The sequence below is a fragment of the Harpia harpyja genome, chromosome 12 (assembly GCF_026419915.1).
Source record: "Harpia harpyja isolate bHarHar1 chromosome 12, bHarHar1 primary haplotype, whole genome shotgun sequence".
In the NCBI taxonomy this organism is placed as follows: domain Eukaryota; kingdom Metazoa; phylum Chordata; class Aves; order Accipitriformes; family Accipitridae; genus Harpia; species Harpia harpyja.
In genome coordinates, this window is record NC_068951.1 from 8483902 (window position 1) to 8496730 (window position 12829).

At 37.8% G+C, this 12829-nt stretch overlaps 1 protein-coding gene across 10 annotated transcripts in view; it reads right to left on the reverse strand.

Annotated features, from left to right (window-relative positions):
- The window catches only part of CUX1 (cut like homeobox 1), a 283672-nt gene that overhangs the window by 213160 nt on the left and 57683 nt on the right, over window positions 1-12829 (reverse strand). The gene's annotated exons all lie outside the window — the stretch shown is intronic.

The window sequence follows — 12829 nt, forward strand, 5'->3', positions numbered from 1 at the left end:
ACAGACTTTCCTATTTGGCAGCAACAAGTCAGGACTTGTGAGCCATTTTCTCTTCCTTCAAACCGTCATGCTAAAAGAAGAGAGAAACCTAGAGATGCTGTTAGCACTTAAGTATCTGTTTATCCTTAAGTGCTGCAGATGATGCCATATCTAAGCATTTAGCATTTACTTGTATCAACAGGGGAAAAAACCCACTTTTTTGCCCTCTTTCATAGAATTGAAAACAATACAAAGAATAGAAGAACTATTAATGAGAATAGACAATTTTTCAGTGTTAAAATGTTGTCTTACATTTTTCCAAGTTCCTCTCCCCTCCACACTGTATAGCATCACATGTACAGGCATAAAGTAGTGGTGCATTTAAAAAGGCTACGTTCTAAAACGATTGTGTAACTTAAAGGAGTAAGTGCAGAAAACAGACAATGGTGCCTCTGAATCTCCCAAAATACCGACTTCCTCTCTTAACTGTATTCTGAAGCATGCAGGTATTTAAAAAAAAACAAAAGAAACTGAATGTGTGAAAGAACTTGGTATGTGATGATCATCATCATAATAATAGGGACTTTTGGAAAAGTTATCAAACTTTTTCATCCCAGGTCTGTGACAAGACAATCCCTTTTTTAAGGTCACAAAAATGAATGTATGATCAGATTTAACAAAAGATAACAAAAGACTCATACCTACCTAAAGCTGCTTTTGTTTCTGAACAGCAGTTCAACAACAGGCACTTTGCCAACTAAGCCATCTCCCCAAAATATTTCTAACGTTTCAAAAGCTCACATGCAAAACATGTTGCACCTCTTTTGTTTTTTTTATCAAAAAAAAAAAAAAAAAAAGAACACAGAAATCTTTTTTCCTTCTCAAACATTACACTGATTTGGAAAACACAACAGCAATATTTAATTTTGGACCAGCAATAGGTTTTAAGAGTCAAATACCCTATAAAACATACTATCTACACTTACCTATTTTACCCAGTTATTGCTCATGTAAAAAATTCCTTATCAGATGCTATTTTCTAAGACTTATTTTACATGTATTCACACATCTGAAAACATGCTAACACTATTGTTGAGACACAGAATTTACTGGAAAAGCATGTCCATTGGAGAGATACTGTAGCATACTTGCTCTAAGACACCATTACCAGTTTCATCTATAAGTAGAACTACTTTTATGTGTGTACATATACATAAATATATATACACAAATATACACACATATACAGAGCATTTGAGTGCCTTTTCACTAGCTCACAGTTAAAGAATTTCAACAGAAATTTAAGTAAACAATACAAACTCACAGATTACCTTCTTTAGTAAGTCACCTTGAAGGCTGGGGGGGGGGGGTGTGAGCAAATTATCACTTATGAGAGATCAGCAAGTAGTATCCTCCACAAAAGACAGTGGTGAGGAACTTTAGGGTAAAAGCCTAGAGAGATGCAGCTGAGCATCCAACAGCACTTAGTTTACACACTCAACTCTTCACACCTCAATGCTGACAAAGAACAAAGACAGCTCTAACACTAGTGAGCTGCAACTTTAAGTCTAAAGATACTCATTTTTTGGCAAAGACTATTACTGTTCAGTAAAGCTTGTCTTTATGTGCCACCATCCAGTGGGGAAGAAACCCTCAAAGCATTAAGCTTGCTAATCTCCTGAGCAGAGAGAGTTGCTATTAAAAATGCTATTTAGACAGACAGGCTTCTATGAAAGTCTGCTACACAGGCTCATCAAACTCATTAAAACTAGCTTTAAGTCCCAGGCTTCAGAATGTAATCCTTTTAAGAAACCTACAGACTAGGCTAAGAGAATAAAGATTCGGTAGTTACTGAACTGAAAGATGTATCAGCCCTGTTCACCTCACGGTCAGCATGGGTAAAGAACACACCATAGTGCCAATCTTCTCAGGTTATCATCATGAACATGCTGTTGCACACTGGCTCCTTCCAACACTGAATTTAAACATGACAGTGGAATAATCTCTTTGGAAACTGCAGACAGACTTTGTGTCTTTTAGTTCAACAGCAGAAAGGATGTTGACCTACAGCAGCATCAAGCCTTCAGCCTCTACCTGGTGTGGAAACACCTCCTCTTGTCATCTGAACTACATCAAGGTAAAAGTTCTCTTTGAGCTGGCGTAGTACAAAATTAGTGACTATCCTTAATGGAATAACAGAAGATGGCTCGAGTGCGCACCTCCCACTGGCAGAGGCAGGGTTTGGATAGGTAAGGCAAGCTTTCATGCTATGCCACCTTGCACAGCCTCGTAAAAATCCTCCATCAGGAGCTATAAGATGCTGTGCCACAGTCATGCATTTGGACAGTCCCAGTAACTGACCTTCAACTTACATGCATGTATGTAAAGGAACTGGTAGAGATGATTTCTGTGTTTCTTCCTGACTACAAAGCTGTTGTTGCCCAGGGGGAGACTGAAAAAAACCCCAAACCTAGTGCTAAGGCTGCGACGAGGCAATGTGCAACGTCACAGGCATCTCGTTTACAGAGATATAAAAGCAAAAGCTGTAACTCGAAAAGGCTGCAAGATGCAGGAGTCATAGAAAGAGGTCCTCTGCACAGGACAGCCTTCAGCAGTAGTCTGCCTTGGGGGATTTTGCTCCAAAAGTCATGGCATAGGGATGTTTTCAATCACTCCAGGTCCTGAACAGAGTGCAGGACTGCAAACTGCTGTGCAAGTTGTATCCTGTCAACTGACCATCAACTGAAGGACTGCGGGGAAAAAGCTATGGCACTGAATTGTAGCCTTCTGATGCTGTTTTTTTAGGTAAATATAACAGCGTGTCTCTTCAAAATGACACCAGGAGGCTGCATATGAAGATTCCCAGTACAGTGACTAGACAAAATGTAAAAACATGAAATTAGAAGGTTCCCTATGGGGTCAAAGCAGTAAAACTGGTTCTGATTAAGTTGCATTACCAGATGGAAGTAGGATCTCAATAATTTACAGCCAGAGATGGGATAAGTGTCCATTAGCATTAGCGTCTATGGATGTACACTTTTTTCCCCACATTTTTAAGGCCTCTGAGACCACATCTGGGTCTCTGTCTTTCCCTCTTCCTGGCTCTCAAGAACCACTGAAGTAAAACCCCTTCCCTTCACGCAGAAGAGGAGCCTTCCTCTTCAGCACCCCCTGCGCCCCCAAATGGTAGGTAAGGAAGAAGGCAAGATCATTTGATGTGAATCTGGACACAGTAAATAGTCTCTAATGATATCTAGAACACAAAATTCAGGATAATTTTAAAAAGTTATGAGGTTAGACATGATCCAAATTGCAGATGAACACATCACAGCCGCATATTCTTCAGATGTGCCGGTGGCTCTTAAGTTTAGGAACAATGGACCCTGATTTTTTTTTTTTTTTTAAATATAGCTGCCTTTCAGCATTAGCAATATTGAAAAGGGCAAACTTGAAGCCAAACAAAAATGTAACACGAAGTACTAACAGAAGAAAAAAAAAAAGCTACATCAATCATTACAGAAGACTGGTCTCATGATATTAATGGTGTCTAAACCTCCATCAACATGTTCTTGCCCTTTTTTCCTTCAGAAACCAATGCAGAGTGGCTCAACTCATTTGTGCCTCTTCCACTAACGAGCAGTCCACATCCCACTTCAATACCTCTTTTCTCCCAGAAATGATTACCTCAAGAGTTAGAACTAATTTGACAAAAATCTATTCTGTACCATCATTCCCAGCTTCTGGAAGTTTCAAGAAACCATTGCAATGCATTTACTGACAGGTTAGAGCTAGCTGTCCATCCTGTCTCCACCAAAAACAGATGACTAAGAATATTCAGTTAGAGGTTTGGATTCTTTTTTTAAATAACTGCTTTACATTCAAGGTATCTGCTTTTTCACGTGTACATTTTTGAAAGCAGTCATGCGAAGTTACTCCTCTTGGTCCCCCAAATTTCAGAGACTGAGGTATTTTTCAGACTATGAGTGTACTGAAATAAAAAAATAATCACAAAACAAAACTAGCACTGGGTTGCAAGACCGTAGTGATGGCTTTTGTTTACTATGTCCCCAGTTTTGGGGTGGACAGAACACCCCTGCACTGGTTCTAGCTCCCAGTCGCAGGAGATGAAGGCGCTATCCCCTTGGGATGAACTGGGATCATCTCGGTGTCTTTTACTTTTCCCCAATGCTTTTAAGTGAACAAGGCAGGCAAGGGTAACAAGCTGCCAGCCACTTCTCTGGCTGACTAGCACCAGCCACCCAAGAGGTAGTTGCACGATTTTGTATATATAAAGCTTGTAAAGCACTTTAGGAAGCTGTGGGATGAAAAGGACTATATAAACGTAAAATATTATTATTATTAAACCAGTGATCTGACAAGAAGAGACAGCTTTTCAAATCTGTACAACAGCTTGAGCTGAAGAGATCAGGGAGTCCAATTTGAAAAAATAATAATTTGAAACGAATTTGAGGATTAGAAGTGGCAGCTCTTTTGTGGATTCTCCATGGCAGGTAAATTTAGTAGGCTACTTTAATTTTGCATCGTTTTAACTCCTGGCAATGTCCTGTGCATTGAATCTGACAGAGAGACAGAGTGTTTGAAGCTGTCGCGGCTACATTTTAGTCTCCCAATTTTACAATCAGTGTTTGAATCTGCTGCTACAACTCTGGGTACAGAGATCAGAGGCTTATCAAAGAGGCATCCATTTCAAAGACAAGCAGCAGCTTTGACTTCATTCCTTCAATGCTTAAAATTCCAGAAAAAGCAGATGAGCATACCACAAAACAGGTCTGAAGGAAATCTCTCTATCGGCTGTAAACCTACTTCAGTGTTAATTTTTTAAGGATCTATTTTGGTCTCATCTAAAATGAATGTGTTTAGCAGAGATAATCCTCTCAACAGGTGAGCTTAATATATGCCTTTTCCTGTAACTGAAAGTACATTTTAAACTGGCTTATTGCTTTATCAAGCATTAATTGAAGAACTACTTCAACCAGTTACCCGACTTTTTTTTTTTTTATTAAGAACGTCTTCCCTTTCCCAACAAAGCAGCACTTCATTTCTTTATTACTGCCCTTATTTTAACTGCATGCATGAACCAAGTGCACTGTAGGCAGTAATATGTGTTGTTTGCAGTAAGATGGCATGGTTTAAATGCATATCACACTCAGGGAGTGCTGCACAGCTGCAGTGTGCTGTTGTCCACATTCAACTCTTGATTTTAAGCAGAGTTTCAGCACTCACATGATTGATAATGTTACTGATCTCATCAGCATCCCCTCCCGTCAAGTCTGCAGTCAGGCTGCTGACGGACCCTGCTCATGTGGGACACCAGCTGCTTTGCGCTGTGAAACATCCCCACTGAGGGCACAGCATAATGAGAGGAACAGAACAGCAAGGAGAGAAATTGTGCCAAAACAGAATTAACTTTTACTGTTGTCTATTCTTCCTTTTTAGCTAGAAACGTGTTTTGTCTGTATCTCTAACATAGAAGAGAACTGCATTTCAAGAATCTGAGCATTTTTCTTCCTTTGCTTCTCATAGATGCAGCATAAGAACTGCCCACACACACTGCCTGTCATCAAGACCTTTGTCCACTCACAAGAAACAACTGTTCAGCTGATTTTTGCTAGAAAGCAAGAGTGGATTGCTACAGAGTGCCAAAGAGATGTGCAAATCTGATCTGAGTTCCTCCAGCTGAGCACTGCCTAGCCCAGGAAAGCTCTGCAAAGCTTGCACAGGGAGCAATGGATAGTGTTTCAAGATAGTCAAATGATTTAGGTATTCTGATGGACACTGCAGTGATGTAGGGTAACCTGGCTCCTGCCAAGGTGATGCAGGTGATTGCAGCCCCAAGCCCAGCTCCAGCTTCTTGTTTTCACCGCAAACCTAGAGCTTCTCACGTGCCCGCTCCAGTTCTTCAGCTGCTCATCAGCAGGAGTTAGAAGCAAAGAGAATAATCGGCAACAGGTTAATTTGTCTGATTAAGCCTTCAAAGATCTGGCATTTCGAACTTGCACTACAGCACGGTTCCCGAAGCCGTGCTCAGCCAGCTAGCTTGAAAGCAAGCCGCATGCTTCTGACGGCCAAGGGTAGCAGCCGGGGAACACATCAAGCCGCATTTGAAACCCATGGTCATACCAGCAGACTTAGCAAAGCAACACTGCAGGTGTAGACATGCCCTAAAGTGCACTGAAAGTGCGTTAGAGTTCAGCTCTTCAGTGCTCAAATCACTTCTGACAAACAGGACTGAGAACTCTTAACACAGTTGGGCATTTTTAAAAAAGCACTCCCAGCACTGTCTTGCACTAAATGAAAGCTTCGGTTTAAAATGAGCTTTTAAAACTCCAGAATATTTACACATCCCTCTTCTCACAGAACAGCTCATTTATCAGCATTCAGCCTATACACAAGAATTTCTTTTGTGATATCCTGCCCATTAAAAGGTCCCCGATGCCCACCCCATGGTCAGACAAACTAACTGACAAACCTGACATACACTTCATAATACTTTAAAGCACGGTTATTTACCCAGTAGGAAACAAAACACACAGAAAATCACAGTAGAAGTTTTTACAAGATGCAATGCTGGTGGATCTACATTAGCCAATTCAATAAATCGGATTGCTTTCATTTATGAAGTGAAGCAGTTGATATTTTTCATTGCCTCCTGTACTTCAGAGAATCACAAGAAAAGATAGGAAACCATTTTTAGGCAGAAGGGCATGTGCTCCTGCTGGTCCTCAACAGCCTTAATCTTTAAGAGTAATAATGAACTGATCCTCCAACTGTGCAGTTTGCTGTAGACACTGGCCCGTGTGTAACTCCTATGTTAGGGTAAGCATCTAAGATCAGCAAAGTGCACACATAAATCTAATTTCCAACTCAGTGGACCAGTCAGTCCCATCTTTACTGCTGAACACCGGTCTAGTGCTGCTGCTTCCGATAAAAACTTTTTTTAAAAAGTCAGTGTATGTTCAATAGATAAATAACCACCTCTGTACTTAAAAAATGCAGAAATATAGCCATAAATAAGCATTAGTGCTTCAAAAATTGTGAAACCACAGTTTTATGGTTTTAAACAGAGACAAGGTGGAATCATGAATGGTAGCAATGTATTTCAGATGAAAGCTTTCAAGCAGATGAGAAATAGTTACAGGAGTTGGAACGTGAGTAACTACAGTTGCATTAAATTATTCCATCTGCAAGTCCATTAAAAATTGTTAATGGTTTTGTATAGCTTTTATATTTATTGGGTGGGTTTATTCCTGTGTGAGTCATACATATTTATTACCAGGGTCCAGATAATGGTTATTAATAAAACTTCTTTTATTTGCATACTGTCTTGATGCTGGCCTAAGTATTTACAACTTGACTATAAAATAAAAGAATCTTCAAAAATTATAAATAGCACCAGGAATGCATCACAACTTTACTTTTTGTACTTTATTACTTTTTTGGTGTTTTAGTTTTTTCAAAAATGGAAAAAAACAACCTAGTAAACCCATTTCTTTTTTCAAGTCTAAAAAGCACTAATTCTTTCAAAGCTTTAAAGTACAATTTGTGTTGAGGAAGTAAGAGGAGATGCAAAGCTAAAGCAAGCTAGTTTTTATAATTAATACATATATTTCTACACATAATTATGAACAGTAACAAAAGCTCAGTATTAAAATAGGTTCACTGAATCCCTGGAATTGTGCCTGCCAACTAAAACACCTACTATGAATTTAGTAATGGGTTATACAAACATAAATTACAAGGCCAGACATTTTAAAAGGAAAAAAAGTTGATTTATTCTCACATTGGAGACACGGCAGGATAGAAGCACAATTTCATTTTTCCATATATTCATCAACACTGCAGATGTGTTAATGCAAAAAGAATTCTAAAATAAAAATGACTCTCAACTCCTCTAATTCTCATATGTCATTTAATTTACTTAAAAATGGTTACCAGGAAGCTTTCTTTTTTGTTTGTTTTTGGGGTTTTTTGTTTTAAGCAAGCAAAACATACTCAAAATTTCTGGAAGAAAACAGGTTTCAAGAGCATCTTCCAAACATTTCTCCCCCTAAAAATTTACCTCAAGACTCCATCCAAAATTGACCATAAAAGAGCAGTACTGCAGAAAGTTGGGCTATTTGGTTTTGGTTTTTTAATAGAAAAGCTTACAGCTATAATCTGTAATCTAGTTGTTTTGTTTGTGAGCATTTTCACTCAACTTATTAATCGTTTCTGCTCTTCTTTCAAGCAGATCCAACTTTTCACTTATCCACAGTCAGAGCAATGAAAAGAATCTCTTGTAACTGGTAACTATTATTAAAAGAGTTATTCATGACAACATAATAATTTTAATGAGAACAACATGTTCCTTTAATTACACCTGAATGACTTTGAGGTGGTCCAGCCGATGAACTGAAGTAGGTTTACAGCATATTTGTTCACAAAGTAAAAAGGAAAAGTACTAATTGAAGATGTTTAATTATTTCTTCTTTTGGTAAATACACACAGGAAGGAAGAGCAGCTATCTTGCTTGCCTGTTATTTTCATAAATCGAATCTTGAAAATAAGTCAAACTATTGTTCAAATGGCTCAAAGCAAATTTAGGAACTGAACTTCAGACTTGCTTTGAGAGTACTCAGTCTTATCTCTGTGTGATCTATATGGAAATTTCCAGTTTTACACTTACCTTTAAGTAACATAACACAGAACCTAAGAATGGCTGTTAATTGTCGGTACCACAGTGAGAAACATCTCAGCTATTTCATCTAAATAAATTGAAATATTTTCCCTTAAAAACAGTCAATGATGCATTCAGTAAATCATGTTACTAGTCTTAATGCACATTTATTTAAACTACAACTGTTCTTCAGGAGGAAGGATGATAAATGCCCTGTAAGATCAAGTTTTTTCCTTCAAGTTCTAACCTTGAAAATGTTCTCCTCTTAGACCTCCACGCCCCAATCTTCCCCCTACCCCAGTCACTCGCTCTGGGCAGCTTCCAAATGGGTCAACGCTGAAAAGTTCAAGCAAAGGCAAGTACAACTTAAGAAAAACAATTTGCTTTTCATTGTTTCATTCTTAGTGACAGGAGAAATTCATAGTAGCATTGAATGTTTAACAAGAGAGATTGATCTGTAAGTATTTGCTTACAAGTATGTCCCTTTGTAAACTTCAGTAATACCAAAAATATCCCCTATTCTCCTTTTCTGCAATGGAAAATACAGCACCCTTGACATTACTGAAATCTAATACCTGCAACTGATGTTGCTAGAAGAAAAATGCATTCTTCAGCTGTCAAGCATGTTTAACCAGAAAAATGCTTAAATAAAATAAATCTAAATTACTAAAAGCAAGTGACTTCAGAGTAATTAATTTCTTCAGCTACTCTAATGTGTTCAGTTGAATCAGGTGTGTCTCCCTCTTGAATATTTTTGGAACTCTTGAATAGTAATCACCCATATATTTTCAGATTTATAAAAAGACTTTTAAGGTAAATGTGTTGTAGAAAATTGATTTAAGGATATTTTTAAAGCAAATGGAGACAGCGACAGTAACTCAGAGTGTCCTAGATCATGTGGTTTCAGCAAAATGCTTCAAATTAAACTTCTCTGCCTAGTAACATACAATGCACCACCATTACTTCTGCAGGTCAAGGGAATTATTTTCCTAGATTTCAGACCTTTACAAATGCTGTTGTACAGCTACACAGTTATCCATGAAATCCTACATACCAATAATCCCCAAAATATGGACTCATTTTGTAAAAGGACCTTCTCAAGTCCAGTTATCTCAAAGTAAGTTCTACAGATTCTGCAACTCAACAGTCTGCTGCCCACCTACAGCCTTTGCTGCCACCTTTTCCCTGCTGAGAAAAGCAAAAACTGCTTGCTTTTGGAAAACAAACCATAATTGAAGTTTTACTGAACCCAGGATACCAGTTCAATCAACAAACTGACCCAGTGTTTAGGGGGGGTAGGGGGAATATTCACAACTATATTGCAACACAGAAAAATTAGGCAGGTACGCCAGATAAAGGCTTACATGTTAAAAAGGTTTGTTCCTGGCTTGGATTTGCTGTTCCTCAATGCACTGAGCTATAGCAAGAATCACTGCGATTACTAAGTACTGTGTGCACAGCACACAGCAGGGGAGATGCCATCTGCCAGAGATTCTGGCTTAGCTTTTTGTGGGTGATAAAGACAATTTAAAAAAAAAAAATTAATAATATCTAGTAATTATAGTGGTGAGAACAGTCAATGTGCAGAAAAATGGAGGTCAGTTTTATGAGAATCCTAGAAAAATACAACTGTGAATTATAATTCTTTTATTGTTCCCTCATTTCCAATAAAGTGAAAAGGCAGCAAGAGATCATAATACAGAAAAGCATGTCAGAAACACTGATGTTTTTCCTATTACAATTAGAACATGCTAAAGGCAAATATGTATTAAATAATGACAACAAAATTATTGAGAAGTCATGAATAAGGGACCTCCAGGATAAGGTTAGATCTGATTTAACCTAACTGACTCCACAATACTAGTTTTTAGATTACATATTAAGACATGGGGCTATATTATATTATTTTTGTGCAAAAAGTCACATAATAATAATAATAATACACTTCTTCATTTAGCTTTTGAAATAACAAGCCCATGTAGTACAAATTATCATAAACATCATTTACCTTGCAAACAGAACCTCTTCAAAAAATGGTAATATTCAATAAAAACATTGAAAGGGAGGCCATGGCACCCAAATATCATTATCTTAAAACAGAGGTATTCATCTCAGTTCCAAACCTGCAAGGTAAGTCATACTTCTCTGTTCTTATAATTCTGTTTTTTATGGAAGGAAATGGTGATCTTTTAATTCAATAAGGAGAGTATCCTATGTATTTAACATTCTGCTAATGTTTTAAATATATGAAGAATCTTAAAAATACAAAACAATTTTATAATAGAATTAAATATTGATAATTGCATTCGAGTCATACAAATTAACAGAAAATACTCTTTTTGAATAAGCTGCTTCAAAGCAAATTCATTTCTTCTTCACAAAATCTCTTAATCTCTCCTTTTCAAAGTCATGGGAAAGAGAAAGAAGGGAGAACTTAAGCAGCATTTTTCTTCCTCATCTTTTTCCTGAAATAATTTTTAAGTCAGGAAATATATAGAAAGGTGGTATTTCTTTTTATTCCCTATCATGCACTGAGACATTTACTATTTACAAATTGCATTGACTGCATTTAGTTGTATTATGCTAGCTAATTTTTACATAAAAATGTCATGTATGTTCTTCCATATTCAGGCCACCAAATTAACAGGATTCCTGTATGTTCCTGGTGAAGGGCAGGAAGGAAGATCCACACACTATGTATTCTCAGGCACACAGGGAAAGTAAATTAAAAAATGGAGGGCAGGGGGGGAGAGAAAAGGGGAAAAAGGGACAAAAAAAAAAAAAAAAAAAAAGGGTAGAACAACCCAGCTCTAGATGGCAGCAAATCAATACTCACCCCTATGTACACAGACACTGAGAGCATCAACTATTTTCAAACAGACTGTATATTTTCAGTAGTTTTTCTAGGCATGTTATTATTTTCATTTTGTTACACAGGCTAGACCAAAGTTGACTGTGCAAAGTCATTAGGAATCAAGGGCAATTCACAACCAACAATTAGAAAGATACCCCTCTCATTTCAAGAACTAATCTAACCAGCAGAATTAATATTCTCTTTTTTTTTTTAAGCTTAATTTGATTATCTTTTGCTGTAGAGACTGGATAATTCAATAGAATGATCCAGAAACACTGGAACTAAGAATTTATGAATTTTAAATTTTGAAAAATTGAGCCCTTGCATAATAACTGTGTTCACTTCCTTTAGTTAGTTATGACTTGCAATTACAAAGGTATTTTTGTAAAAAAACATGGATCTTAAAAACATGCATCACCCTAGTACGCAATGCCATGAATAAAACTATTACTTTTGTAACAAAAAATTCTACAGACTCATCTTCCTTTCTCTTTCGCAGCAGTGGCACTGCAGAAACATAACCGAGTAGGACGGGGACGATGGCGATAGTTCAGGTAACAGGGGCAACACCGAAAGCCAGGTAGGTAAACGTCACTCATTAGAGATCAGCGAAGGCAGCGCAGAACTGATGGTGCAAAATGATACCCACAGCGTAAATGCACTGAAAGTGGCTGTAGCAACTTCTGTTAACACAGGCGCATGCACAAGCTCACAGAATACACACAACAGCGGAGCACTGGATGCTCCTCAGTGGCAACATCGCTGTCAAACTGCAGCACTTATTTATAAAAGTGCTTGGGGTCAGCAGGCTGCCACGTCCATTCCGTAGGTGTTAAGATATGCTATTCATATGCTCATTTAGTTTGTTTTCTGGCACCTTCCAATATTCCATTTTCCAGGGCATTTTAAAGCTATTTATTGGAGAAATACTTATGCTGTCTATGTCTATTTATAAAGGTCCTTCCATGTCCTTCCATAACTCCGCGAATCCAATCTTTAATCTGCTTTACAAAATACAGATGTCAATTTGAGCATTCAAAGGTAATCTTGACTTTCTAAATCTCACCAACAGAGTACATTTGCAACCTAGAAACAGTAAAGGGCAACAGCAGTGAGGAATCATCAGTTCAACTTACCATCAGAAAAAAAAACCAGTGACCAGAGTAACAAGCTCACAGGGCAAGCTCTTATATCCAAATATATGCTTTATGCAGGTGCCTCACATTTGCCTGATTTTTCAGAGCTCATGCTCTCACATTAGAAAACTCACATTAGTATTTTACTTCCCAAGAGCAGCTGGCCCAGGCCTCTCAGGCTGG